General features: G+C 54.0%; 1 protein-coding gene across 16 annotated transcripts in view; it reads left to right on the forward strand.

Moving 5' to 3' along the window:
* The window catches only part of LOC129205056 (putative uncharacterized protein DDB_G0277255), a 64,432-nt gene extending 40,964 nt beyond the window's left edge, over positions 1 to 23,468 (forward strand). For 2 of the 16 annotated variants that reach the window (XR_008576573.1, XR_008576578.1), the window contains exons 2-6: positions 5,572 to 5,720; positions 6,032 to 6,098; positions 7,170 to 7,668; positions 7,742 to 8,086; positions 8,229 to 10,525. The gene's annotated coding sequence lies outside the window, so the exon portion shown is untranslated. Of the gene's footprint in view, positions 1 to 5,350; positions 5,539 to 5,571; positions 5,721 to 6,031; positions 6,111 to 7,169; positions 7,669 to 7,741; positions 8,087 to 8,228; positions 10,526 to 11,189; positions 11,438 to 12,366; positions 12,632 to 17,850; positions 18,072 to 23,364 lie in introns of those variants that run through there. The other 14 variants (XR_008576585.1, XR_008576571.1, XR_008576586.1 and 11 more) reach the window with 14 other exon arrangements.
* The last annotated feature ends 2,188 nt before the right edge of the window (positions 23,469 to 25,656 follow it).

Genomic DNA, 25,656 nt, shown 5'->3' on the forward strand with positions numbered 1-25,656 from the left:
ATGCAAAAAGTGAATTTAGACTCAAAGTTCAGGTTCATTTTTAGGACGATTTGTTCAGAGGAAGGTGTGCTGCCTTGGTCTCTGCGGCTGCGCCCCTGGAGATGGGCCGATGCTGAGGGGGGGCCCTGCCTCCCCCAGCCCAGCTATTCGTGGTCTTGACCTGGAACAGAGCCTGACAGCTGAGTTACCCTTGGTCCCATCTGAGACGGGCGTGACTTCACCCGGAGCTTCACGAGGACTTTATTGCTGCCCCTACCTTCCCTATCGATAGCCCCGAGGAGCTCAAAGTGGTCAGAGCACCCGGGCACCTAAAATCCTGCCCCCGCCAGGTCCCTTCCCCGCAGCACGGGGTGAGAGAGCCGATGGGTGCCACGAGCATCACGCCTGAGGTCCCTCCCAGCCCACCCCACCTGCAAGAGCAACCCCGGGCAGATGCTCCAGGGACAGCCCTCGGCAGAGGGTGAGCGCACGAAGTTTCCTTCCCAAATATCCCTCAAGCCTTCAGAAAGGACCTCTCGAGCCAGAAGCAGTTTGGGAATATTTAGTACCTCTCAGGGACTTTTTCCATGAAGCCTCCCCGCCTTGCAGCGCTGATTTATTCCAACCTCTTCTAAAGTTTCTTCCGCTGCCGCGGGCCGGTCCTCTTGAAGCAAGCCCTGATGCTGCGAGTGCCGGAGCTCCCGTCCCGGTTTCGCGGGACCTACCCTTGATGTGACGCGTCACCTCTGAGCACGGCTGTGGCCTGGAAATTTCAGCGTGGAAAGGTGTTTGCGTGGGCGGGCGGGTTTGTCACGCGCCGCCTCACCCTCTGGGGTCCTTTCATAAACCTTAGCTGAATGGGTTTGTTAATGAGCAAACTGTAAATGCGATGGGGAAGAGCATCTGATCCCACTGCCAGCTAGAGCATCACCTCTGCCCAGGGCTGGGTGGTGGAGCACGGAGCCGCTGCAGGCAAGGACCGTGAGAAATCCCCGAAAGGACCTTTAATATCGGCCGGGGCACATCCCGCCACCTGGTACGCGGGCGGCTCGGCACACATACAAGCAGAAATCATAAATGCAACGCTGGTCTTCCCTTTCCTTCCCGGATGCTGGGAGAAAAGTCTTGATTAGTTTTTGTTTGCCTGTTTGCTTGGGCCTGTTTGTTTGTTGATGTGTGTTGTGTGTTTGTAGGTGTGTGTAGGCTTTATTGACCCAACGCTGCGCTGACGCGTAAGTGGGGTTATAGGGAGGCGTGGAGGAGGAGAAGCAAGCTGCCCGGATTGATAGATATGGCATTTACATTCTCCGTTCAATCTGCATCAGCGAGGAGGGTCACTGCAGCGCTCGTTTCGCCTGAGATGTACTTTGCGGAGCTCCGAGGAAGCCACAGGCACAGGGAAACCCTTCAGCCTTCCCCAATCCCCTCCCAGAACCCGGCTGGAACCTCCACCAGACTGACCTGGCGACGTTTGTCCCGTGGGCTGGCGGGAGGAGGAGGGGGAAGGTCGTGGGTGGTGGGCTCGGAGGACAACCTCTGCTGCCAGGAGAGCTGGGGTGCCTCGGGGGACAAGTGCTGTGCCGGGAAGCTGGGCTCTGCCGCCCGGCCCGGCTGCCCGTGTCCCTGCCGTGGTGGTGGGGGCTCCAAGCTGTGCTTCAAGAGCACTTACCAAGTTTCAGGGCCAGGTAGGTAAATAAAAGGCACATTTTTTTAAGGTTTCATACTCACCAAACCAGTTTGGGGCTTTTTTCTCTGAGGTTTGACTGGAGGTTTTTAATCACTGGGCGTAGGGAAAGGAAGACGAGGCAAGGTGGGAAAAGGGTGACTTTAATTGTCGCCTGCGTGCTCTCCCTGGTGGGACAGCCAGGAGGGGGGTGCGTGCAGGAGAGGTGCTCCCCAGCCTTGCCTTTCCCTGGGCAAACACCTGCTTTCCCTCTCGGCCCACGATACGTAAACCCAAGATATTCGTGCACAGTTTGTGATTTGGCTGCTTCCGCTCTTGGCTGTCTTAGCTCGAGACCAGCAGCAGGGGTCTGGCTCCCCAACAGCCCAGGAGAACCAGCTCCAAAACGGTGCCCAGCACCAAAAATCCAACCTGCAAACCCCAAATAACATCAGAAGGCTCAAAGATAAAAAAAAAACAAACCAAGACGAGTCAACACAACTTCATCCCGCTTGCGCTGGCTCCCTCCCAATTTACATCAGCTCAGCGCTCGAGCAACAAATATAAAATAAATATCCTCTGCGTACCGCTATCTATTACACAGGTGCGTGCGCGGGCGAGCGTGGGGCTCGCAGCCTCCGCACAAACGGGCAACATCTGCAGCTGCCCCCAGACAGACAGACAGACAGACAGATAGTCTGACGTGAATTATTTAACACAAAGTGCCGTGACCTCTATTAACAAAGGGAGATGCTTCCAGACCTGCGGGCAGCACCATGGGAAGCAGCTGGATCCAAATCAATCTAATTGAAGACGGGCCTGAATTTATTATAGGAGCCGGTGGCAGGCATCCTGTTGAGGATGCTGGGGGGGAATAGATGCCGGTACAGTAAACTCCTTTTAGCTCAGCTGGAAAGATCACGGCCATAAATTGTGCTTAAGCAAAAGCTCAGCAGCTGAGCGCGTCCAGGCGCGCACGCACATGCGCCGAAACGGGGGGGGGGATTGCTTCGTGCTGGGGCGCTTGCGAAAAATAAAATTATCTTGAAATTTCCTGATTTTTTTCTTTTTTTTTTTTTTTTTTCCTTTCCCCTTCCCCTTCCTCTGCAATCAAAAGAAAGAACTGAAAGAAACGTGCACTTCAAGGCTTTAAATCTGAAACTTCCTAATCCCCTGAAGTCCACACTAGACTTCTTGCCTCCATGGAAACCCCAAAGCATTCATCCAAGTGATTGGCCTCCAATGAATTTTAGATAAGACAGAATGGAACGGAATTGATGTGATTTTAATGCAGAAGAAAGCGGTGGAAGGGAGGTCCACTTGGTTCATATTTGAATAAAGCAAACATGACAGACAAAAGGCTGACAGCTGTAAATGACATTGTCAGTACAAAAATTATCAGCCAGTTTACAATCTGTTTGCTTATGTTGAACAAACAGAATGTGTGTGGCATCCCTTGGCTTCATGAATGGCAGAAATACTTGCAGGCTCCGGAGAGAGGCAGATATCTGTTCCCTCCCAGCCCTCCCACTATAAGATATCCATTTGACAGCCGCGCTGAAAAGGAAAATTCTCTCCTCTTTTTTTTTTTCCCCCCCTTCTCCTCCTGCTTTTTTCCTTTAAATTTTTTTTAGTCCTTTTTTATTTTTTTTTTTTTTTAGCCCTTTTCTTTTTCTCCCTCTCCTCTTTCTCTGCCTCAGTTGTGGGTTCGTGATTTGTTTTCGGTTTTTTGGTGGTCGTTTTGTTCGAGGGAGGGGGTGGTGGTGCTGCGGCTGGGCACAGCCCGCTCCGGTGCCGGATGAGGCCCTTCCTTCCCGGTCCCGGGAGCGCCGGTCGGGGACGGTGCCCTTACCGCATCGTCCCGGCGGCCCCGAACCCCGCTGCTCTTTCGGTCCTCAGGGCAGCCGAAATGTTGGCACCCCCCCGAAATGTTAGCTGCGAGGGGGAAAAAAAAAATTAAAAAAAAAAAAAGTAAAAACCGAAACCTTTTTTGGGGGGTGCATGTTTAATAGTGACCCTCCTCCTCGGAAAGCGCGGGTCCAAGGCACTTGTGAAACGAGTTGTGGGGTCTCAGCTTAGCGCCGTGGGCTGTTCGGAGCTCAGAAACCGCCCTTCTTGGTTCATAAACCCCATATTTATGCCCATAATTAGCTCAGGTGCTAAATACCTTCCTTTCCCCCCCCCCCCTTCTTTCTCTGGAGCATTTCTATTGTCATTCTGCGTCCTTGGCTGTGTTTTCCCGTCTGTTATTTTACGGGCAGACTTTTCAGAAGTTCTCGCTCGAACCTCTTCCCCCTCCGCCCGCCCCCAGCCCATCCCCGTAGCGTCAGGCCCCGTTCACACCACACAGCTTGCGATTCCTGGAGAGAAGCTGCCTACCGGCATGGTGTAATCCTGCCTTAAAAACCAACGGCACCTGAAAGCGGGTTCCCCGTTTGCCCTGCCAAGCCTGCCCGGTTTATTCCGTCCTGAGCCGAGCCTTACAGATAGCAGGGAGCCCGGTGGCTGTTGCAGTGAATCAAGTCCCCTTCTTTTATGGAAATGTAAGAGAAAGGGGGGGGGGAAGAGAAAAAAACCCAACAAAAAACCCGCGGCAGAATTTGTTTAGTGGCACTTGGCTTGTTTGATGAGAAGGAAAAAATAGTGACAGGTGAGCACGGTCTGTGCGGGGCAGATAAAGGGACCAGAATAACACCGGGAGAATACGGCAATTGCTTCCCGGGCAGCCGAGCATCCAAACACAGGCACTCCTATGAAAAGTTTATCCAATTATGGCAAACCGGATGACGCTCGTTATGTTGTGTTACTCTTTTCATTTTAATCTAAATTGCCGTTTCTTTCTCTCTGATATGGCAATCGGTCATAAAGGGTTGACCACCATTAAAGCTGTTTGATTTGGAACCCTGTAGTGTTTGACTAAGAGGGTAAATGCAAATTTGATGAAAGAATAAGGATAAATTTACATATCAGCTTCGGCTCACATGGAGAGAGTAAACATTCTGTTTATCTCAAGTGTCACTTTATGATTTCAGTAGAATATAAAACTGACCTTGGTCCAGACATTGCAAAAGACCTGAATGAAATATATTGTTGTCTAAATACAATTTACTCAAGTAGAAGTTGTCAGCAAACCCGGCGTAACTCAGCAAACAGGGTTAGACAGCGGGGTCGCCGGGACAAAATTGTTCCGATCGACTCCGAACTGCAAATCGCCGCGGCTGGGAAGGGGAAGGAGCCTCCCCCGCCGAGGCCGCTCCCGAAATCCCGGCTCCTTCTGCCGGCCGCAGGCTCGAGGGGAAATCCGAGCAGTTGCAAACTCTGTGGTGCAGCAGCCCCCATTGATGCGGGGAGGGCGAAATTTATTTGGACAAAATTATGTTAAAACGCTACATTCGGTATTTTGATTTTTTATTATTATTAGTATTACCTTCTGGCCGTTATTCTTTCCCTCTCCTTAAATTTACACTCGTCCTTCACTCAGCATCCCCTACAAATAATTGCACTTCGGGTTGCACGCACAGTTCGACAGCCCTTTCTTTCTTTCTTTGCTGCTGCTCTGGGGTTTGTAGTTGCGGAGGAGGAAACATGAAACTTTAACGCTAAATGGGGATTCTTCCTCTGCACAGAAATACTTCCAGGCTATTTAAACCACACTGAGCATTTTTTTTTTTTTTTTTTACCCCCTGCTCCGTCAAATCATCCAAAAAGGAAAATAAATGTAGCAAGGAACGGAGATTTCCTCCCGCTGCCAGCTAAGCGATGCTTGATAAAGGGTCCGAACGCGGAGCGCGGTGCTGGATAAATGACTCGGTGTATTTAACAAAGAGACGAGCGAAAACGACCCAACAAATAAACAAGAAAGTAATCGGGACTGACACACAGAAGCAAGAGGAAGCGTAAGCTATTTTTTTTTTTTTTTTTTTCCCCAGGTAACTAAATAAATCGGCTATTGCAACGACGCCGTGGGTTCTCCCCCGAAACGCGGAGCTGCCTGCAAGGCACGGGACGGAGCAGGCAGCGAGCGGGGGGGTGATTTGGCTCCGTACCCCCCCCCCTCCCCGAGCAAGGTGAAGGCAAGGTGAGGGCAAGGTGAAGGCAGGCAGGGCACCCTGGGCGCCCCGGAGGCAGCACCGGCGCTGCCTGCTCCTGCCAAGCCCGGGCACCGGCTGCTCCGGCGGCAGCCCCGGCCCCGGGAGCTGCCTGCGCTCGGCGGAGACAAAGGCTGGACGGGAACAAAAGGCAGAGGGAAAGAAAGGCGACTCGTGCGGGGTCGCCGGTCTTGCTGCGGATGGGGTCCTTTAGTGGGGTTTGCTTATTTGTTCGTAAAACCATCAGGATTTTAATGCTATTTATTTATTTATTTAATGCTTTTTGTAATTGCATTTCCAGGGGCCGGGTCGCAGGAACTGGGCTCCTGTGGGTGCTGCTCCACAAGTGGACCCTTCGCTCTCAGGCGGTGTAAACGCGGGTAAAACGTACCAAGTCTGGGTGACGCGCCAGACTCTGGCGTCCAGGCCATGTATTTGGGGCTGATTCATGCTTTAAGGCCAGCCCAAGCCACAGCTGTAACGCTAACGTTTTGCGGTTACCATTTACCTGGGCCCAGAATGCAGTTAGGACCCTTTTTTTTTTTTTTTTTTTTAATTCGCAGGTATCGATTTAATGAGGGAACCTTGCAAAGCCAAGAAGCCTTGCGATACTGAGCGGGGATGGGTTCAATCCCACTCGGGGTGCTGTGGAGCAGGGCTGGGTGCGGAGGCAGAGCCCTGAGACCTGTCAGCCTACGTTTGGCCCTTGATCTATAGGGGAGAGAGACCGTATGGAGCTACAGCCTCGATGCGCCGCTTGCTTCGGAGCTGCCGGCCTAACCCCTTGATAGAAAACATTTAAAGAAAAAACAAAACAAAACAAAAAAACCCAGGAAAAATAAACCAAAGCAGATGAAAAAGCAGGGAGAAGCAGCTCTTCCCCGGGACAGCCCCGTGCCCTCCCAGGCTGCGTGGGGAGATGTCCTGCCCCATCGCTTGATCTGTTCCCCCCCCATTTATAGAGATTATTTGCACTTCTAAAAGCCTGAACAAGGCTGCAGCTCCTGGAGGCCGGGAGCAGGCTGGGAGAACAAGGGATTTGGGCTGACCCCGGGAATTCCCGCTGCTGCATTGTTTCGGGGCAGTCAGAATTAGCAAAAGGGGGCACTTTGCCTTTCCCGGGAGGGAGGGAGGGAGGGAGGGGACGCATCCTCCCCAGCTGGGGAAAATCATATTCTGCTGGGTAGGAATATTTATGCGTTGTCGATTCTGATGTTGTATTTAAATAAAAAAATCCCAGGAGAGGGAACAAGTTACCTGGGAGAAAGACCCAGGGTTCCCTGCTCCTGTGCCGGCCACATCTTCCCTAAATTTTAACACGCAAATGAGATTACTTCTCCATGTTTTCAAAATTATGATTTTTTTTTGTTGTTTTTAAGAGAGACAAAAGAACTTTTTGAAGGAAATAAACCTGTGACTTTCCTCTTCTTCCCTCCCAGGGACACCCGCCCCTTGGCACAGCTGGTCCCGCGCTTCGTTGGGGCTGCAGTAATGCAGGTACCAGCACCCGCGGCCCTTTTTGGGATTTCCTCGGGTGGGCGATTGCCTCGGCGCGATGCTCGCTCAGCTGCTCTCTCTGAGCCCAACCGACCTGGGCAAAACCCACCTGCGTTCAGCTTCTCTTCCTTTTGAACCCCCTTGCTCACGAAGGCGACTCGCCACGGCTCTACCCTCTTTGCAGAAGGTCATACCTGCTATTTCTGCGCCTTAATCTGACGAGGTACGAGCGAGGGCTCTGCCAGGTGGGCCCTGGCGATGATGATGTTACAGGTGCTCTTTGGAGATGAGCTACTTTCCCAGCGAGAAAGGCGAGAGCCTGTTTCCCGGAGTGCAACGCACGAGGTGGGATTTGAGAAAGGAGGATTTGGACTTTGCTGACGTTCAGATCCAGGGCAGGAATCAAGAGGACGCCTGATGAAGCAAGGTCCATTAATTCAGGTGAGGATGGTCCCTATAGACCAACCACATCCACGATGGTCCAAACCCTCTGCTTTGGTCCTCTCCCTCCCAGGTGGCTTTCCCAAAGCCTGCTGCCGCAGCAGCCAGCCAGAGGCAGGACCAGCCAAACCTCAGCTCCGCAGAGAGCACCCAGAACGTGGTGTACGTGGGACCGGGTGCTCCTCACCCCTCGGGCCCGCCCTGGAGGACACCAAGGCCACCCTGGAGCACCCTGCCAGGCCACGGCGCGTTCCCAGTCTCCGCGGAGGGATGTATGCATTTACCAGCTGCCCCAAAAGCCCCTTCTCTCCTGCTTCTCTTGCTCCTCCCCAGTACTCATCCAGCGTCTCGCTACTCTAAGGGGCCGGCAAGCGCTGCCGAAACCTGCCTGGCCTCACCAAGGGCTTCCCTCTCACAGGTGGGTATATCTCACTGAAGCCCCCGGCACCCACTGCCCCGGATGGGTCCAGGATGCCCTTCGCTGCCCATTCCCATTTCTTCCCCGCCAAAAGCCCGGCTCTGTAGCCGGCATAATCCCACCGGCTTTCTCCCCAAACCAGGACCGGTCCCGCAGGCTGCTCACGCCGTACGGGAAGGTCATATCTGAAGCATCATCCTGCCCAGCGATACCTCTGAGAAGGAGGAAGGCGGCTGCTCTGGGCTTTCGGCATCGCAAGCGTGAACCTTTTTCCCCGGTGGAAACCAGGACTTATAATGGAGTTGCTGACACCACCTCAATTACCGCCGCGCTACCCGCTGCCCCGTAATGAAGGAATTTTCCTCTTTTTGCAGTGTGAATACTAATTGAGACGGGCTCCCGTGCGGCGCCAGCGCAGGAGGATGGTGCCATCTAAAGGAACCGAAGCAAAGAAGAGCAGCAGCCGCCGCCGAGGTGGTGCGGAGGGACCCGTGGCATCATTTCAGCGGCTGTGAGGTTGGTCGGCAGCGGGGCCCCGGCTCAGCAGAGGCCTCCAGAGGAAGTTTCTGATGGGCGTTTGATGGTTTCATGCCACCTTAAAGATAATGGGGGCCCTCATTTGCATGGGATTTGCCTATTCCCTACAAAGCTGAGCGTGTAGGGTGTTTTCCTCCTGGCACCTTCTCGTTTCCGTCCTGTACGTAGCTGATACCAGGGAAATCGAGGGTAGCGTCTGGCTGGGATCCTCGATCCGCGCAAAGCAGGGCCATCCACCCCAAAGCCAAGTGGTCGTGATCCCAGAGGACTTAGTGCAGGCCTTTGGGATCAGGTTTTGGAAGTGCCCGTACCCGATGTGTACAAGCTCAGCCCTGCCCCCATAGCCTCGCTGGAGCGTCGGGGATGGTTATGCTATAGGGACCGGGAACCGGGACCTCCACAGAAAACTAACCAGTTTGAGCTAACCAAGTCAACGTACGGGCACATCTGCTGGCGCTCCGACCCAGCGTAAACCCCCGCCCCCCCGATGCATTCCCTTTGTCAAGAGGGCTGCAGTCATCCAAAAAATCCTCTTGGCATATGCGGCTAACAAGCCCAAACCAACCCCAGCATTCCTATTTTACCTTTTTTGACTCACTGCACGCTATGAAAGGAACATCAGTCATGATTTACAGAGCCGCCACAAGAACCCTGCAAGATGGGACTGCCCGCCGAATTCCAGGTACGTGAAGAAGGCTGACACTTTTGTTTCGGCAATTAATTAATTTTCACGGGGCTTTCACTTTTACAACCTCTTTTTCCACTTCCCGGGTTGCTCAACTCGAAATCAATAAGACCACCCCGTGATAAAGACGTCATGCTGAATGTATATGTCATTAATCACTCGAGTTACCTTTCAACCCAGCGCGTTTCCTTTGTTGGAGCCTTCCCTCGAGGTACTGGAAAAACAAACAGACACATTTATAACAACCCCTCAGGGCTAAGTCAACAGTTGCATTCACCTCCTTAATCAACATCTTGGGCTTAACCAAGATCATCTCTCAAGCTCCTCAAAGAGCTACAAAGCAGTAACTGTACTTTCCCAGTACAGATAATTGGGATTTTACAGGGCATGATGATAGACTTCATTGAAAAAGTTATCCTAACATCGCTGCTCGCTGCTGCGAGTCCGAAAGTCATTGCCCAAACCAAAGCGGGCGTTCGAGATACCCGATGGCATCGTGAAGACGCGCTCGGGCATGTTTTCCAAACCATTAATATTTGGCTGTGGTGCAATGGAAGATGAAAGACCTGGAGTCCTTCGTTTCCAACCACCCAAACCCGCCACGCCTCGGCCCTATTTTTACGCGTCTCTTGTGAAAGAGCGATGCGAAGGTCAACAAGTCAAGAGCCGGAGCACCCGGGACCATCAGAGTTACGGCCGTCCGCCTCGGCCCCCCCTGGGCACGGGGCTCCCTGCTTGCAGGACCCAGCACCACCTTGTGCATTCTCGGTCAACGAGGACCAGGATGGACCTGCCCTGGGGTCCATCTCACCCGCAGTCCTTCACCCAGCCGCCTCCTCTCCTCTTCTGAAGCTCTCCACAGCCCATGGGGATCGACAGACCCTGCGCTGAAGTGTTCAAAATATTTTTGAATGAAAGTGTCAGTTCGAGATCCTTGGCATAAAACATACCTAACAAAGCCTATTTGCAAAGTAAATTTACTCTGGATTTCCGATACCTAGGAAAGTTTTTTCTATTATATTTATTTAAAATTACAACAGTTTACATTAGAAACAAGCTCAAACAATTAAGGTAAAAGATAAATAACTGCATACAGTTTAATTTTACAAAATGCAAACATACATCTTTCGTTGTTCCATTATCCGAGTATTAAGTGCAATATAATTGTCCGATGCATTTTCGCTGACTTAAATGCTATGAAATTAAACGGGCCTGACTTTTACGAAACTATCTTTATTTCCCTTCATTTATGCAAGCAGCGGCCTGTGACGGCTCAGAGTTTTTTCGGGGACGGGACGGGACGGGACGGGGACGGACACCTTCAAACGACATGTTTGCTTTCTGCCGCGCGGCAGGGTTGGCTCCTCTGCATTTCGGGTGGCCGAAAGTGCCGCCTAGCAGGACGCAATGCCAAGGAGCGGGAGTTGGAGGCTGACGTTGGAAAAGCCGGGCATCATCCCGGCTGTTAAGCCGGCAGGGAGAGCCGCGGGATGATGCTCCGCGCGGCACGGTGAGCGAGCAGGCAATACTCGCCACGCTTTCCTCGCTCCCCTCGCCAAACGCCCCTGGGGGACACGCTCTTTATCTGGGATGCGATTATAAAAATTGGCTTTGAAATAATCCTTTTAGAGGGGTGGGGAAAAAAAAAAAAAAGAGAAATAACAGGAGGCTTATGTTGTAAGGTTGGTCCTGTACGTATTACAGCGACTCGTAAGGCGGTATTACATCAACGGCAGCGTGCCCGGAGGTCTTGGAAAGAGCGGGTTTGGGTTTTGAGGAATATACTGACTCTGAAGGAAGGATGGGGAAAATTAAAGCCGACGTTATCTCGTTAGGGCCCTGCACAAAGAGGCTGAAAATTACCGTGCTGTTTAATTTCAGAAGGGAACGGGAAAGGAGCGGCATGGTGAAATAACGGCAAACGATGCCCTGCCCGGGAAAGGAAGATCAGCGGAGGGGCGGCTGGAAGCAGAGCCGGGAACCCACCGAGCAGCACGCTTGTCCCGGGGCAGAGCGCGGGCGAGCTGACCGTGTGCCGCCGTGGCATCACGGTCCCCGGCCGAGCGAGCCACGGGCCGAGCCGGCACCCCCCTTGTTAAAACCAGAAGCGCTTGGCGACTAATTGGAGTGTAAGTTACGGATGAATCGTATCGTTTTGAGGCACGGGCCGGGCTCACACAGGTCTGCAGGTGCTTAGGGGTAATCCTGTAAACCTCTACGCCCCCAGCTCTTTGATAGACGCCTGCGGCTTTCAGCGAGCCGAGAGGAGAGGCGGCATCTCCCGCCGCTTGCGGAGGGCTGAGAGGTGCCCTCCGAAACACAGGCCTTACGCCAGCCCTTTGCACCCGTGCTCTCAAAGGCAGCCTGCCCCCGCCGTGGGCTTCCCGAGCACCGCGTTGCTCCCCCGCGCAGGGACTCGGGAGGGGATGCGGCCCCCCGCATCACGCCGCCGCTGCTCCGGGAGCATCTTATTGCACCCCCTGAGTTATGGAGACGGCATTTGTCTTGAAAACAGGCACATTCCTCTTGTGCGAGGATGCCTCCAGCCGCCTCCTGGGTGGGCATGAATCACACCAGCCCGCCGAGATTGGTCCTATAACTCCTGTCCGCGGCAGCCCCGGCGCGGGCTGCTTGCGCGGAGGATGCCGGCGAATGCCAGGAATGTTTTTTCCAAGGCAAATCAAGAGTTTCGCTAAGACGAGCCCAACGTGCGGGCGCTAGGCGTTGATTTGTGGCGGCTCTCGCGGCGGCGACGCTGAAAGGGCAGACCTTCAGCTGGTGTAAATTGGTACCGTTCCCCCCCCGGGGCCCCGGGTCAGCTCGTAAAGTGGTGTAACTCAGCGTAGCCCTATGGATGTCACTGCATCCCCACTAATTTACCCCCACCGAACACCCACTCCATGGGATGAAAGCATTAACTCTGCCGCCGAACAGCCGCGGGGATGCCTCGCAGACCTCCGCCTGCAGCCACCACCGAAAAATCGCAATGCAACTTCTCTTTCCTTTTTTTCCTTCTTCCTTTTTTTTTTTAGTAACCCTTTAATTCTTTCCCTTACAGCTGCATTTCCCCGTTGTCTACTCCCGCATCCACAAAGAGGGGCTGCTAAAGGAGAAGCCGGCGCGCCGATAACTCACTCCCTTGGCAGTTGCAATGCCTCAGCCTTCACTCGCACCCCCAGACAAAAAGGCCGTGTGTCACAGCCCCGAGACAAATGCTCCTGGCACAATGCTGCGACACAAGCGAGGGGGCCGGAGGTCAAAAGTTATTTGTGTAAGCCGGTATGCTTTCAGCAGGAAGACATAGCTGGAACAAAACTTTAAAGGTCAGTCCTGTCTCCTTTTATTTTTTTTTTTTTAATTTTTTTTTTTCCCTTCCTCCCCCCTCATCCTCCTGCCTGCACCTGTCCCGAGAGCCCTGCCTGTGCAAAAGGCAGGCAAGGGGTCGCAAAACCTCCTGGCGAAGGGTGGGAATCATCCCGGGAGCGGGCGTGGGGAGAGGTTTGCCCCCCGGGAAGCAGGCGGGCAGAGCCGGGCTCCTCCAGCACCCAGGGACCAGCTCGGTTTGCTGCCGGCAGCGAGGAGCGGCCGATGGATTTAGGTTCGGCGCAGCGTTTCCCTCGGGATGTTCTCGACTAGCCCCAGGTCTGCCCACTTTTAGAGAGGTGGCGTTCACGAGATGGAAATTCGGGCGATTTGCATGGAAAGGCGTGGACTGGAGCGGGGGATAAATAAGAAAAGGACAAGAAAAGGAAAAAAAAAGAAAAAAAAAAGGGAAAAAAGCTGGCAGCAGGCATGAGCAGACAAAGGTGTCTCTGTGGAGACAGGGAGGGGAGAACGGGTGAACGTGCCCGAAAGTCAGACACCCCGCCCCCAGCCACCTCGCCGTTTTGGGGGCAACCCCTTTGGATGTGCGCTTTTAGGTAAAGCTGGCTTTTTCCCCTGAAAATTCAGCCAGCCTGGGGCTGCGCCTCTGTACGCTTGCTAACAGAGTCGCTGCCCTCAACTTTGGTCACCAGAGCAGGAGCGCTGTCCCCTGCTGCGCCTCCTCCGGTCGCTAACTGGTTTAAACTGGAGTGCCGCTAGCAGCCCGAGGCTGACCAGCAGAGGTGCAGCAGGAGGATCAGGAAGCCTCGGCACGCTCTCGGATGGATGCTTTCTTTTCGGGACCAAGGGAATTTGGGCAGAAAACGATGCAAAATTCCTAAGAGCCAGGGACTCTGGAAGGACGGGAGGAAAATGAGCGCAAGCGGTCCTGCCGATGGGCAGCTCCTCTCCCCAGCTCCCTCCTCCCGGCCGTTCTCCCAACTCCCCTGCGACGAGAAGCACCAGCAGAAATTCGGCAGAGATGCGCAGGACTTGCACTCGACGGGGATGCTGAACTCAAGCCCGAGCATCCCCACCGGAGCTGCTGCCCGCCCGGGCTTTGGGGGCAGGCGGGGTTTGCCACAGAGGTCCTGCACCACGGGGAGACCCGCCGGGGAGCAGCTCGTCCCCCCCCCCGGGAATGCGCCCACCCCCTTCAGATGAGAGGGCATCCTTGGAGAGCGAAACGGGGTCCTCACCTTTCCCTCTCCTTTCAGTTCCCTGGGACAAAACATAAATATCTCCAGCCAAGTGCACTCAGTACGTCCTTGTTTGCCAAGCCATTATCTACTCCTGGGTTATGAGAAGGCATTTGTGTTTCAACGGGAATCCAATCAATAAATTCCACAGTCTTTCACCCTCTCTTCTTGGCAAACATCTCCATCCCACCCCACTACACCAGGTTTTCTCCCTTTGCTGGAGTTAAATATTTGTGGGGCCCCTTGTTAAAACATCGGGAGCACCGGGCTGCGGCAGAGGACTCCGGCCGGCGCTGCCCGGGGGTCTTCACAGGGAAAGCCTCTCCGCCCTTGGAAAGGGGCGCGTGACGGGAGGAGGCCTTTCTCCTGCGCTTCTCCCCACCCCAACCCATGGTTCTGGTGACGGAAAAGGCAAATCAAATGAAAGATTCTCTTCCTTGGAGCTGGGCTCAGTGATCCTTATGGGTCCCTTCCGCTCGGAGATAATCTAGGATTCCTAACACAAGCTTTTGCAATGTTACCTTGCCCGTACTCCGTTGACGAGATGGACCTTCCCGGTTTCCAAACCAGACAACCTCCTAGCTTACCGCATCGAGATAAGCGGGATGCTGGAAGCTCCCCTTGGAAGTCCCCCGGGCACATCTGGAACTCGTCCTTGGGCTGTAGCAGAGGCACCGGGGAGGGACAGGGCTGGACCCCAGGCCGGTTGGTGCGGGAAGGGCTATGGTCCCTCCGAAAGCACGGCGGTGTGAGGTGACAGCAGCTGCGACGGCAGCCCTTTCGGGGCCGCGGGTGCCTCCAGGTGTTGCCAGCTGTGCCCCTAACCTGCCCGCACCCTCTCCAGCCTGCTGCTGGCGTTGCCTTAGCTGAGCTTGTATTGCCGGGGCAAGAACGTGATTCCCTCTGGCAGGGTGCGAGGGTCTGCCGTAACCACGGCGCTCCTGGCACCAGGCAAAGAAAGCCTGTTTTCCTTAAGCTTTATTTTAGAGGCAACAGCAAGCTGGAGTTACCGGGAGGTGTTTTCCTAATTAGTGCTGAGCACTTCTGGGATACCCAGTGCCAGAGCCGTCGCAGAAACTGCTGCTCCCAGCCCCGCATTTAATAACTACCCGCGGCTCTGCTCCCAGGTTTCTCTCCACAGCCTCTTTCCGTCTGGAGCAATGGAATCTGGAAAAATATGTTTGCAATTAAGCTTATCAACCGCGTTATTAAACGAATTCAATGAGCACTAAGATCTGGAAGTTTTTTCCATGCCAGATAGGTACCAGACACGCTATGCAGACGCTCTCGCGTCTCCTCAACATATGGCTTTGTGCACTCACGATCTGCATCTCCAGGAACCGACCTAGAGCCCGACCGTCCCATCGCGTCAAGATGCGCGGGACCACCAGTGGGAAATCCCCCGCCGGTGCCAGCAGCGAGACGGGGCGGGTTGCACTGCTGTCACCACCACGTGCCAGCAAACCCCGCAGGTAGGGACAGGCTTTTTTCCCCAAAACGGACCTTCTGCCCTGCTTCCCTCCCTGCTTCTCCGCTCGCGCCCGGCGGCAATCCTGGCCGCACCTGGTTGGGAAATGTTGGTGCTTTCTTAATGTTTTATTACATAAAAAAGCGGTGTCGCAGCCTCGGGCTGAGCTGGGCTATTTCAAGGCTTTGCTCTGAGCCGGAAGACCTTCGCGAGACCTTCAGTTATGGGCACGTTTGAGGAGGCTTGAGGATGCCAGGCTTTAAACGATGTTATACCCGTCTCCGTGTTCCGTAAGGTGCTGGAGAGCGGGTCACTCATTCACAGGCTTGAAGATAGATGCTAAAAGTCCAAGAACAAGAATCCTATTTCCAGCGAGAGCAATCCCGATCGGCAGCTTTAATGCATTCTGGTTGTTAAAGGCTGGTACAGGAAAAGGCTGAAGTCGGTGGCGGCAGGACTTTCAGGGCAGCTGAGTCTCAGCTGCTTCCTTGGGAAAAAAAGCGTTTGCTCTCCGCACCAGGAATATCTTATGGTAAAGAAAATACGGCACCAGAGCGATGGGGAGTCTCTGACACAAGCGATGGGAGTTGAAAGGTGTTGGCCCCGCTGCAAGAAGCTCTCGATCAAAACCCGATATCAAAGAGCGAAGGCTGCAGCGAGGAGGGAGGAAATTCGTAGCAGAGGTTGTCGGGGGGGGCAGGAGAGGCAGCGCTGGCCGGGGAGCGGGGCCGGTGCCAGCTGCCGATGGCCGAGCATCTCCAGCCGGGACATCCCGCCAGCAGCAGCGGGGAACGGGGGGGAGCGGGGCAAGGGCTCACGCCGGGGATTTCAGGCATTTTCCACCACGATGGGGAACGCGAAATAAAATGCGCCCTGGATTATTTCTCATTCCTAAGTCAGGGGCATCCGCTCGCTAGACGGGAGCGGGGTGACGGGCTCCGGGTCATGGGCACAGCCTTGGTCGAGCGGGGTCTGTTCTGCACGTGCGAGGCGCTGGAGCAGGAGACGATCGGGGAGGGAAACCCGCGATTTCAGCCCGATTTCATGGGGTGGTTGGTGCTCAGCTGGGATGCGAACGGGCAGAGAAAGAGGAGTGGAGAGGCATCCCACGCCTGCTCGTCTCCCCAAACCCATGACACTGAGACCTCGGCGTGGGTAACTGGGGACGGGGGGAGCTCCAGATTTGTCCCTGAACCAGCTCCTCCGCGCTGAGCGGTGCCTTACAGCACACCGTGGCTGCTCCACGTCTCTCGGTTTACGCATGGCCGTGGACACCGAGGTCTGGGGTCACCCTGGGACGCAGCACATTACTCAATAGCATCGTCCCCCTCGGCTCCATCGCTAGTGAGTCGCGGGGGAGAGGCACCACCGGAGAATGAGGGCTATTGTGGCGGCATCACGTGGATCCCAAAAAAATGAAATAAAACCAGACTCTATTATAATAACTCTATTATATCAGGCTAATTTTTAATTAGGGCTATTAGAGGCATAGTCCCGCAGTCATTGAAGTAATCGGGAACTGTCTTTAAGCCTTAACCTTTTTAATCATCCCCGCATGGCATGCCAGAGCTTGTGAATAGGAGCCTTTTGTTCCTCCCAAAACATCCAGCAGACAATTGCATGTGAAGGCATCATCTCTATTTAATAGACAACCTGTCAAGAACCAGGCAGCTTGTTACCCTCAAACCACATGCCTAGATAAAGGAGAGGGTATCAGGCCTGATTTTCAAAGGCCGGCGTGCTCACAAAGGCGAATTAAAGGCCTCGGGAGCTGTGTTTGCTCAGCACCTCTGAAAATGGTGGCCTGGTGGCCACGATCCAGGCGCTATTGAATTCCCTGGAAGGGCTCCGCCGGGCGCCAACGGGCGTTGGATCAGCCCCGCGGAGGCAGCGACGTCTCGAGGGAGATGTGACCTGAATTAATACAAATAAATATATCTCCCTCACACGCACAAACCCAACTATTTAAAGTGTAAACGAACTCTTTGGGACTTAACGTGTGTTCCTGAGTCAGGCAACGGTGTGACGGCTAACAACCAAGCTCTGCTGGCAAACCACAAAGCCTCTGAATCAATATTGTGCAGGCTACCGTACGCATAACGGCGAGTGGTGCCATGCGCAGCGTTACTGCGAGGCCGCTACAGCCGGTTGGGGATTTCTTTTCCTCGTTGCACGTCCCCAGTCAAAACCGGCATAAAACACACCTTCCAAGCGAGGTGGGCTCCGACAAAGCCACCTGAAGCACCATCACGCGCTCCTCAGGAGCACGGAGGTGCCAGCATCGTGCCGGATGGACGGCGCATCTCAGCCAGGTCCTGCTTCGGCTCCCACGCGCGACGTTTCTCTCCGCTGCGCTCCTACCAGCGAGCGTTGATCCTAATGGAGCGGGGGAATCGGCCTCGGAGGGAAAAGGAGAGGGCAGCAACCTTTCAGAGGAGAAAGGCTGAACGCGCGCATCCCGTTACTGGTTTGCTACCTTCCTCTTTGCTCTTCCCTTTTCCCGCTTGCACAGGACGCCGCAGCCCGAGACGGGATGTTTGGGGATGCCGCCCACAAATTCTTGAGCCCCCTCAGGCAGCCGAAGCAGCGGAGGCATTCACGGAGATAAACCAGCGGTGAGGCTCCGGCGGGGGGAAGACCTTGCTGGGACGCAGGAGAGGGCTTCCATCCAGCACCCGCTCCACACGCCCCTTCCTTGGAGGTTTTGAGGCCCCCAGGGACGTGGCGGTAAAGGTGAGGACCAGCACATAATTTTGCCTTACCACTGGGTAAAACGGAAGCGTATGCTAATGCGTGGCTCACCAGAAGGAAAATATTGAAATTATTCAGGTTCCCCAGCGCAGGAGCCGGTGACTTCCATAGCTCCTCCAGGATTTTGGCTGGTTTCATTACGTCTATTTAAAAATCAAGGTAACTGTGTGCAGTTATGAACTAAATTAAGGGGGAGCTCCATGGGGTGCCTGGAGTTTCACTCCAAACTGCCTTCCCTGTAGGAAAAGCTCTTTGATAGGCAAGAAATCACACCGGAAAATTAAACAAATCGCACTTCTCTCTGGTTTTCAGTTTATTTTTTATTGTTCTGTTGCTTCCTTAGCCCTCGTTCAAATGCAAACCCGTTCCAAAGCCGCGTCCCGTGTAGCAAATCGCTGGCCGTATGCTCCCTCCAGTGGGCAAAGGACCTCAAAGCAGAGGCACCAGAACCGCTCCGACGTTCTGCTCCGGGACCCTACGGCAAACCTCGCCCGGCCAAAAGAGCTGGGACCAGCTTGGGTTTGGCACCCAAAGGCTCAGCCTGCTTTCCCCTGCTCGCCCTGCTAAAAAAAATCCGCCTGAAAATGTTACTTTAACTGCAGGAGGGAAGTTAAGTTTTGCTGGGGCTTGTTTGGCGTTGGTCAATCCAGCCTGACCCACGCTCCGGAGGTCTCAGGCCACCCGCTGGTGGTTTTAGGGTGCATTTCTGGGGTCCCACACCCACCCACCCCCACGATCACCTTCAAAGCCTCAGCCAGGACCTTCACTGCCTAAATAAACCATCACAAACCAGTTCTTCCTCGGAGAGCCGATATTTCTTAAACCCCCCCGCCCCGATGTGCCACCTTCACGTGGCTACAAAATCACCTTGTTCCTCTTGCCCGGGCCGTAACTAAGTTTTCAACACCCACAGCTGCAAAATGGGAACCCGTGGTTAATGAACAATGGGAAACCCATTGTTCGGCAGTTTTAGAGGCTAGGCAGAAAGAATGCGCGCTGTCAGCGTGGCTCTGGGTCTCAGGGGGAACAGATTAAGAGCACAGTGACCCACAAGCTGCCATCCAAAACCAACTTTCCCGTTAAAGCAACACGGGTGCTCGGACCAGTGCTTTTACACCTCCGGGTTGCTCGGGTTTGTAATTTATGGCGCACTCAGAGCTTGAAATTTGGCTTGCGGGCGGGTCACGGTGCCTAAGGAGGCTGAATGTACCCCAAACCCACGCTGCACCCTGAAAATGGGGTGCGCTTCTGAGACACCCCCAGGCAGAGGGGTGGGGAGGGGCACATGGCCCGAGCTGCCCGTGTATGTTTAGCCGAGAGTTTATCCCATCTCCTCTTAAACCGCTCATGTATTTGACCTCTTCAGCATCCCGCGGCAGCACTTTTCCTAATTTCTCATCGATATCGAAGGCGCCTTGTGTTCGGTGGTGCCCGCGGGTCGGCGGGGGGGGTTAGCAAGGCTCCTTTCCGGGGGCTGCTCTGCCCGTGCGCGGGATGTCTGCAGGCAGACGGGTTTAATTGCGGGCTCACGGCCCCTGTCATTACTCCTGGCATCCCGCACTCCCAGGAACAATGGAGCTCCCTCTGCTAAAACAAGCACCTACAGCATTAGTTCAATCAAAGCCCTTTCAAACTGACCGATTCCCCCCAAGAAAATGCAGTTTTCCTATTAAGCCTGAAAGCAATTATCTGGGATTAGCATCAGATCAAAAGGGATTACTTCCAGTATTGTTTTCAAAGCCCTCAGGGCTGGCAGAATTATGATACCGCACCGCCGTCGCCAGCGTGCCGAGCCAGCCGCAGCGTCCGTGCCGGGCTCCGGAGGATGCCAACCATCCCGCACCCCGCCGTGCCGGGGGCTTCGGCCGGCCCGGGACCCCGGCACGCTCAGGCCTGCTTCCCGCCGGCGTGCTTTGGCAAAGGAGGAATCACAGGTTTTGCAGCCGTCTTTGCGTGACGGTCCGTAACACCCCGCTACCCCTCCGGGAGGCTGCGTGCGGGGGGGGGCACGGGGCTGGCTGGGTGCCCTCCACGGGTGGATGTCGCGCTCGGTCCGAGCACCGTGGTGTGACACCCTGCCCTGCAGAGCCCAGAGCTGCCCCCGGCTCTTCCGCCCCATGCTGACTGCCTCAGTTTCCCCACCTGTGGAAGGGCCAGGGGCTGTTGCCTTCACCTGGGGGAGCACCCACTGAGGCGCAGCACACAAAAGCCAAGTGTTTCGCCCCCCCCTCTGCCTTAGGACCCTGGTTAAGACAGCAGGAGGTGAAGGAAAGCTTCAGGGAGCGAAGCAGCCCGAGGTACTTTACACCGCCTGCGTTCCTCCTTAACCCCGCCCGGTGGCTGGTTATTGCGTTGCCAAAACCCTGCAAAAAGCAAGGCCTGAGGAGGTGTTAAAGCTAAAAGGGATGCAAGCTTTATCCCGGGTGAGAGGCAGAGCGGCAGCGGGACCCCCGGGGGCTCCGGGACCCGCCGGTCCCGTGCGGCAGCTCTCCCGGCCAGCACCGCTCGCCTCTCCCGCAGGATTTACTGGGGTGGGTCCCTGCGGGAGCAGGAGCCGTAGATCTGCTGCAGGCTGGCCGGCCGGGCTGGGATAACATTTCATCCCCGCCGTGACGCGGGAGGTGAGGCTGGTGCAGGGCGACCTGTGAGCGAATCCTCCTCCCGCCGAGGCAGCGCCGGGCAGGATGGGGCTGTCCAAGTGCAGAGGGTTATTGTTAAACCAGCGGTGTCACCGTGCCTGGCAAGCTCGAGAGACATAAGCCACGTAGGCTTTGTGCAGGGAGGCGAATATTTTTTTTTTTTTTAATCGGGCGGTTAGAGGGAAAAAAAAAAAAAAAGCCACCCGAAAACCCAGGCTTTTGGGCTGGCTGAGTCAGGGAAACTCCTGATTTCTGCGTTAGTATCGGGGAGACTAACGAGACAGCTCAGCTCTGATTATTTGGCCAATTTTATTTTTAGAGTTTGTTCCTCCTTCCCAACGTGAACAAATTCCCCGCGGCCGCACAAAGCAAGCCTGCATTTTAAAGGTTTGGGCGATACCACATTTAAAACCTGTTATTTTAGGAGTTTCCTGTGAATGCTATATAATTTGGCATTTTTGAGGCGAGGTTTCGTCTCGTCTTTATTAAACTTCTGGAAGTAAACAGAATATTATTAACTGCCGAAGGGACGCTCCTCCTGCGCGCAGGATGCCGGCAGCGTGGGGCAGGGCTGGCAGCTCTCTAATGGCATAAGCCTGGCTCAGGAAGGGCTCACGGGTGGGGGGGTTAAACCCATCCCGGGGTCTGCAGCAGCCGCTCCGTGATGCCCTGGGAGATGGGAAAGGGTTGGCCTGTGACCTCCCGCTTTTTTCTTTCCTCTTGCTCAGCAGATCCCAATTTTCTCCATTTTTAAGAAGTGTGTTTCTCCAGCAAACAGCTTAAAAAAAAAAAATTACCCTTTGAGGCTCGCTGGAGTCGGAATAGCAGGCCCAGGCCATGCAGGGCTGTTAAAAGAAAAGTAGGTAAACATCAGTTTTACTTATAGATCGGTCACAACTGACCTTCCTGACTCAGGCTTCGTGGCGGAGATGCCGGGTTTTCTTCTCCTATCCCACCCTCGTATTTAGCAGCTCCTAGTTATCTGTCACGGCACGGTTAGTGATCGCTAATTTTTCTTCTCCCGCTGAAAAGGAACGCTTCTTTTTTTGCCCAGTGCCAGCAAGGTAATGAAAGTCAGTCTAATTTTTATTTTAGAAAAAAGCAATTTTCATAAATGGTGTTCCACTAATGGCTCACGATCACATATAAGCCCCACAGCAAATTACTCTTAATCCAGTTTGTCTGTGTTATGTTACCTGAGGGAAATAATATCAATCCTTTCTCTTTGCTAGCAAACTGTTCGCCGGGACTTCTCCAATATATATTAATCCCATCATTTATCTTTGTCAACCGAGAACAAAAATAATTTGTGGGAGAGTAAACAGAAGAGCATACAAGACAGGAGCTCAGCATTATTAAACAGCGGAAAGCAGGTGTTCACAAAACCGAGCTTATTTTTATTGCGAAAACTTGAGTAATTCTCCTTCTGCATCCGTGCATAGTAAACAAGAGTTTAGGGAGAGTCTAATATTTTAGAGGAAACTGAAATTTCATCACTCCAGGAGCAACGTACAAATAACCAAATACTTTGTGCAGCCTTTTTTTTTTTTTTTATTCGCTGCGAAATTTGTTCGGGACAAAGGAATGAGATGGCTCCTCCGCTCCTGGAGAAGCCCCCGGTGCCGCTGCGAGGCCAAGGCGGTCCCCAGCGCTCTGGTGACCGAGCTGGGTGCCAGCTTGCTCCCACCCCCCCCCCCCGGATCTCCCCAGGGACACGACCTCTCGGCTTCCTCTCCTCCTCCAGCATCTCTCCCGTATGAAAACATCACATCGCTTCTCGTTCCTCGCCCATCCCAGGCGGGGGCACCGAGACGCCCTGTTCGGGAGCTCCGTCTCGCTTTCTCCTAGCGATGCTGCTTTCTCCGGCTGATTGTGCCCGGTCACTTTGAAGATCACTTGTGTGGGTTCCTGCAGGGTTTTTTTGTTGTTGTTGTTTGGTTTTTTTTTTTTTTTGTTTTTTTTGGAGGAGGAAGCCCCCGCCGTCAGCAGCACGCCTCTAATTGGGGGCCGCTGACCCGCTCCACGCCGCAGAAAGAGCTATTTTTCGTCTGGCTTAAATGGAGCTTTAAATAGAGCTTCATAATGAGCCTCATTACAGCAGGTACTCCCATGTAGCGGGGATTAAATTACCCGCGGCAGGTATTCCCCCCGGCCGCAGCCCGCCCCCGCGGCTGACAGCTCGCCCGCGGGGCAGGACAGCCCAGGCGTCACCCCTCGCGTCACCCCTCGCGTCACCCCTCGCCCCATAAAGCACAGGCGAGGAATGAGCTTTCGCGCGGGGTTGTCGCCGGCGGTGTAGGGGAGTTGTGGGTGCTGTCAGGGCACGGGAGTTATGGGGTGCCGGGTGGCAGCGGGTCACCCCCCCCCCCCCCCATTCACCGATGGGGACGAGCACCCCCTCCCTGAATAAATAAATTAAAAAACCCCAACCCCCAGCCCTGGCCATTCCTGGGGCATAAAGACGGCTTTATTAAATGGCAGCAGCCATCAGCGCCTTTGATTAACCGCATCGGGGAGGGAGGGCGGCCGGGCCGAGCGCGCAGCCGGCGGGGACAGCGTGGGCACACGGGAAAACCCCGGAGCTCCCCCCTCTGACACTTCTTTTTTTTTTTTATTTTTTTTTTTTTTCTCTCCAGGTAAAAGAAATCACAGTGCGCAATCGAAAGGCTCGCTTTCACACCTAGCCGGCCGTTTCCTGCAGCTGGAGGTGCAGTGCTCAGCACTTAAAAATACAAAAACCAACAAAGCAAAGAGAGATTTAGAAATGAAAACTCTTTGCCAAACCGTCGTTATAATTTTTTGGCCGAAAGATGTTTTCTCCGGGTGCCCATCAGCGGACCTGCAGCTCCAGGGACCGCCGTCTGTTGCCTCGGTGGCTTTGGGAGCACGGCGGGGTTTGGGTGATGCTGCGTGCCCATCACTCGGGCATCCACAAAGTGACTCTGAAAGCGCAGGTCCTTCGTCTTCAGAGTCACTAGGTGGCAACCTAAGGCATCCTTTGTGTTTGGAGAAGTCCTGTGGAAGATGGACATGCCTCCGCTTCTGCCTCCGACCTGCTCCCTCCTTTTTTTTTTTAAAAAAAAAAAAAACCAAAACCCTGAATTACTGACAGACACGCTAAAAACATCTCTTCCCCCATGTTCTTCAGCGGCGGAGAGTGGAGGACCCTTCTGGATCTGCTCTGTCCCGAGATCGCACTGGACAAGGAGGCAAAGGCAGGCAGGGGAGCGCGTGCTGCGCGAAGCCCAGGAAGGACGAGGCTTCCGAGAGGCAGAAAGTGGTTGAAGGTGGGAAAGGGGGAGAAGAGCCCGAGGCTGGTGGCACCGGCAAACGGGCTCCTCAGGTAGCGAACACTGGAAATCCCCGATTTGGGTCGTGTTGGGGAAGTCTGTGGCCATCTGAATAGGAACTGCTGGCTGGGGGCACATTTTCCGTGTGGTTTTGCCTTTACTCCCTGCCTACGTTTTGTGGGTTCTTTTTCTGGGCCTTTTCATAGACGTATCTGAAAATACTGATTATTTCTTTTAATTCTTTTTTTCCCCCCAAAAGAGGATGTTCTGCCCAGGAACACAGAATTCATCATACATTTGAGGCTATAAAACGCAGCCAGGATTAGAAGGGCTGTTTTTCCCCCCAAATTTCCCGTCAGCATTGACGTAATTATCTCCCTTATCCCTGTAAGGGACAGTGACTTCTTTAGCTAAACTTGGACACGGAGAAGCCCCTTCCAGCTCAAACGGCAGCCAGCTCTCCATCCCCCCTTGCCACCAGCAGCATCCCCCGAAGGGGCAGACTTGCAGCTTTATCACTCAATAACCCTTTATTTATCTCCCGACCTGTCATCGCTTAATCCATCTACTCTCAGGACCCTTTTTTTTTTTTTCCCTTCCATTGCTCTCTGTGAAGCTTCGCGCTTCTCCTGCCGTCACCGTCCCTCGGCAGCGCATCCTTCCTGGGCATCGCCTGCCAGCGGGAGCTGAGCTGCTCCTTCCCTGCGAACCAGGCTGAAAAAAAACCCTCCACTGGTTTTTCCCATTTCTCCAGGCAGAGAAAGGAATCCATTTACACCTTCCTCTTATTTAATTTGGCTCCCAGCAGATCTGTTTTATAGGACTGTCTACTCTGGGAACAGGGATTTTTTTTCGGAGGTTTTATTCTCTCCAGATGTTCTGACTGTCTTTGGTAACCCCGTTCTGGTGCGACTGTTAGACAGCATCCTCCCTCTTCGCGGGGCGTGATGAGGTAAGACAGTTTGCTCCTGGGTATAGATGTTAATCGCAAACGAAAGGGAGTCGTGATTCAGTGCAAAAGCTGGGCACAAAGTTTTACGAGACCTCAAACACTTCCCGTGTGCTCTGATCCGCACTGAAAAGTCGGAATCTCAAAGGAAAAAGTTGGAGGGGACCGACAGCTTGGAAAGCTCTTCAGATGCAACCAACAAAAGGTTCAGTTTTAAAAGCTTCGCTTGGAATTCAACCGCTTAAAAATGTAATTAGGATGCTCACAATAATTCAGAAACCAACCAGCCCAAGCTATTTTCTTCTAAAATCTGGCCACCCTCACCATACCTGCATTTACAGAAGCACAGCCAGCTATCCGGTGTCCCCGGGGCACCGTCAGGTCAGTTATCCTGTTGAAGAATAACCATCTTAAGGAAAACAACTCCATACTTTTGCCCTGGCATGGTCTGCTTCTGGTTTTTGCTTTTTGTTTTTGTTTTTTATCAGCCTTCCTCGCCCAGAGGAGCTGATGCCCCAGGCAGGGAGATGAGGTGGTTTGTCCCCAGGACACGCGATGGCTTGGTGGCAGAACAACCCTCAGCATCGCTCCGGCTTTCTGCTGGACCAAGCTGTCCCAGCCGTACAGACACCCGTTTGTCCCCCCGGCTCGAATCAAGCCGGTGTCTCACTCATGCCCCCCGGTTCACG

This window comes from Grus americana, chromosome 3, assembly GCF_028858705.1.
Source record: "Grus americana isolate bGruAme1 chromosome 3, bGruAme1.mat, whole genome shotgun sequence".
Taxonomy (NCBI): domain Eukaryota; kingdom Metazoa; phylum Chordata; class Aves; order Gruiformes; family Gruidae; genus Grus; species Grus americana.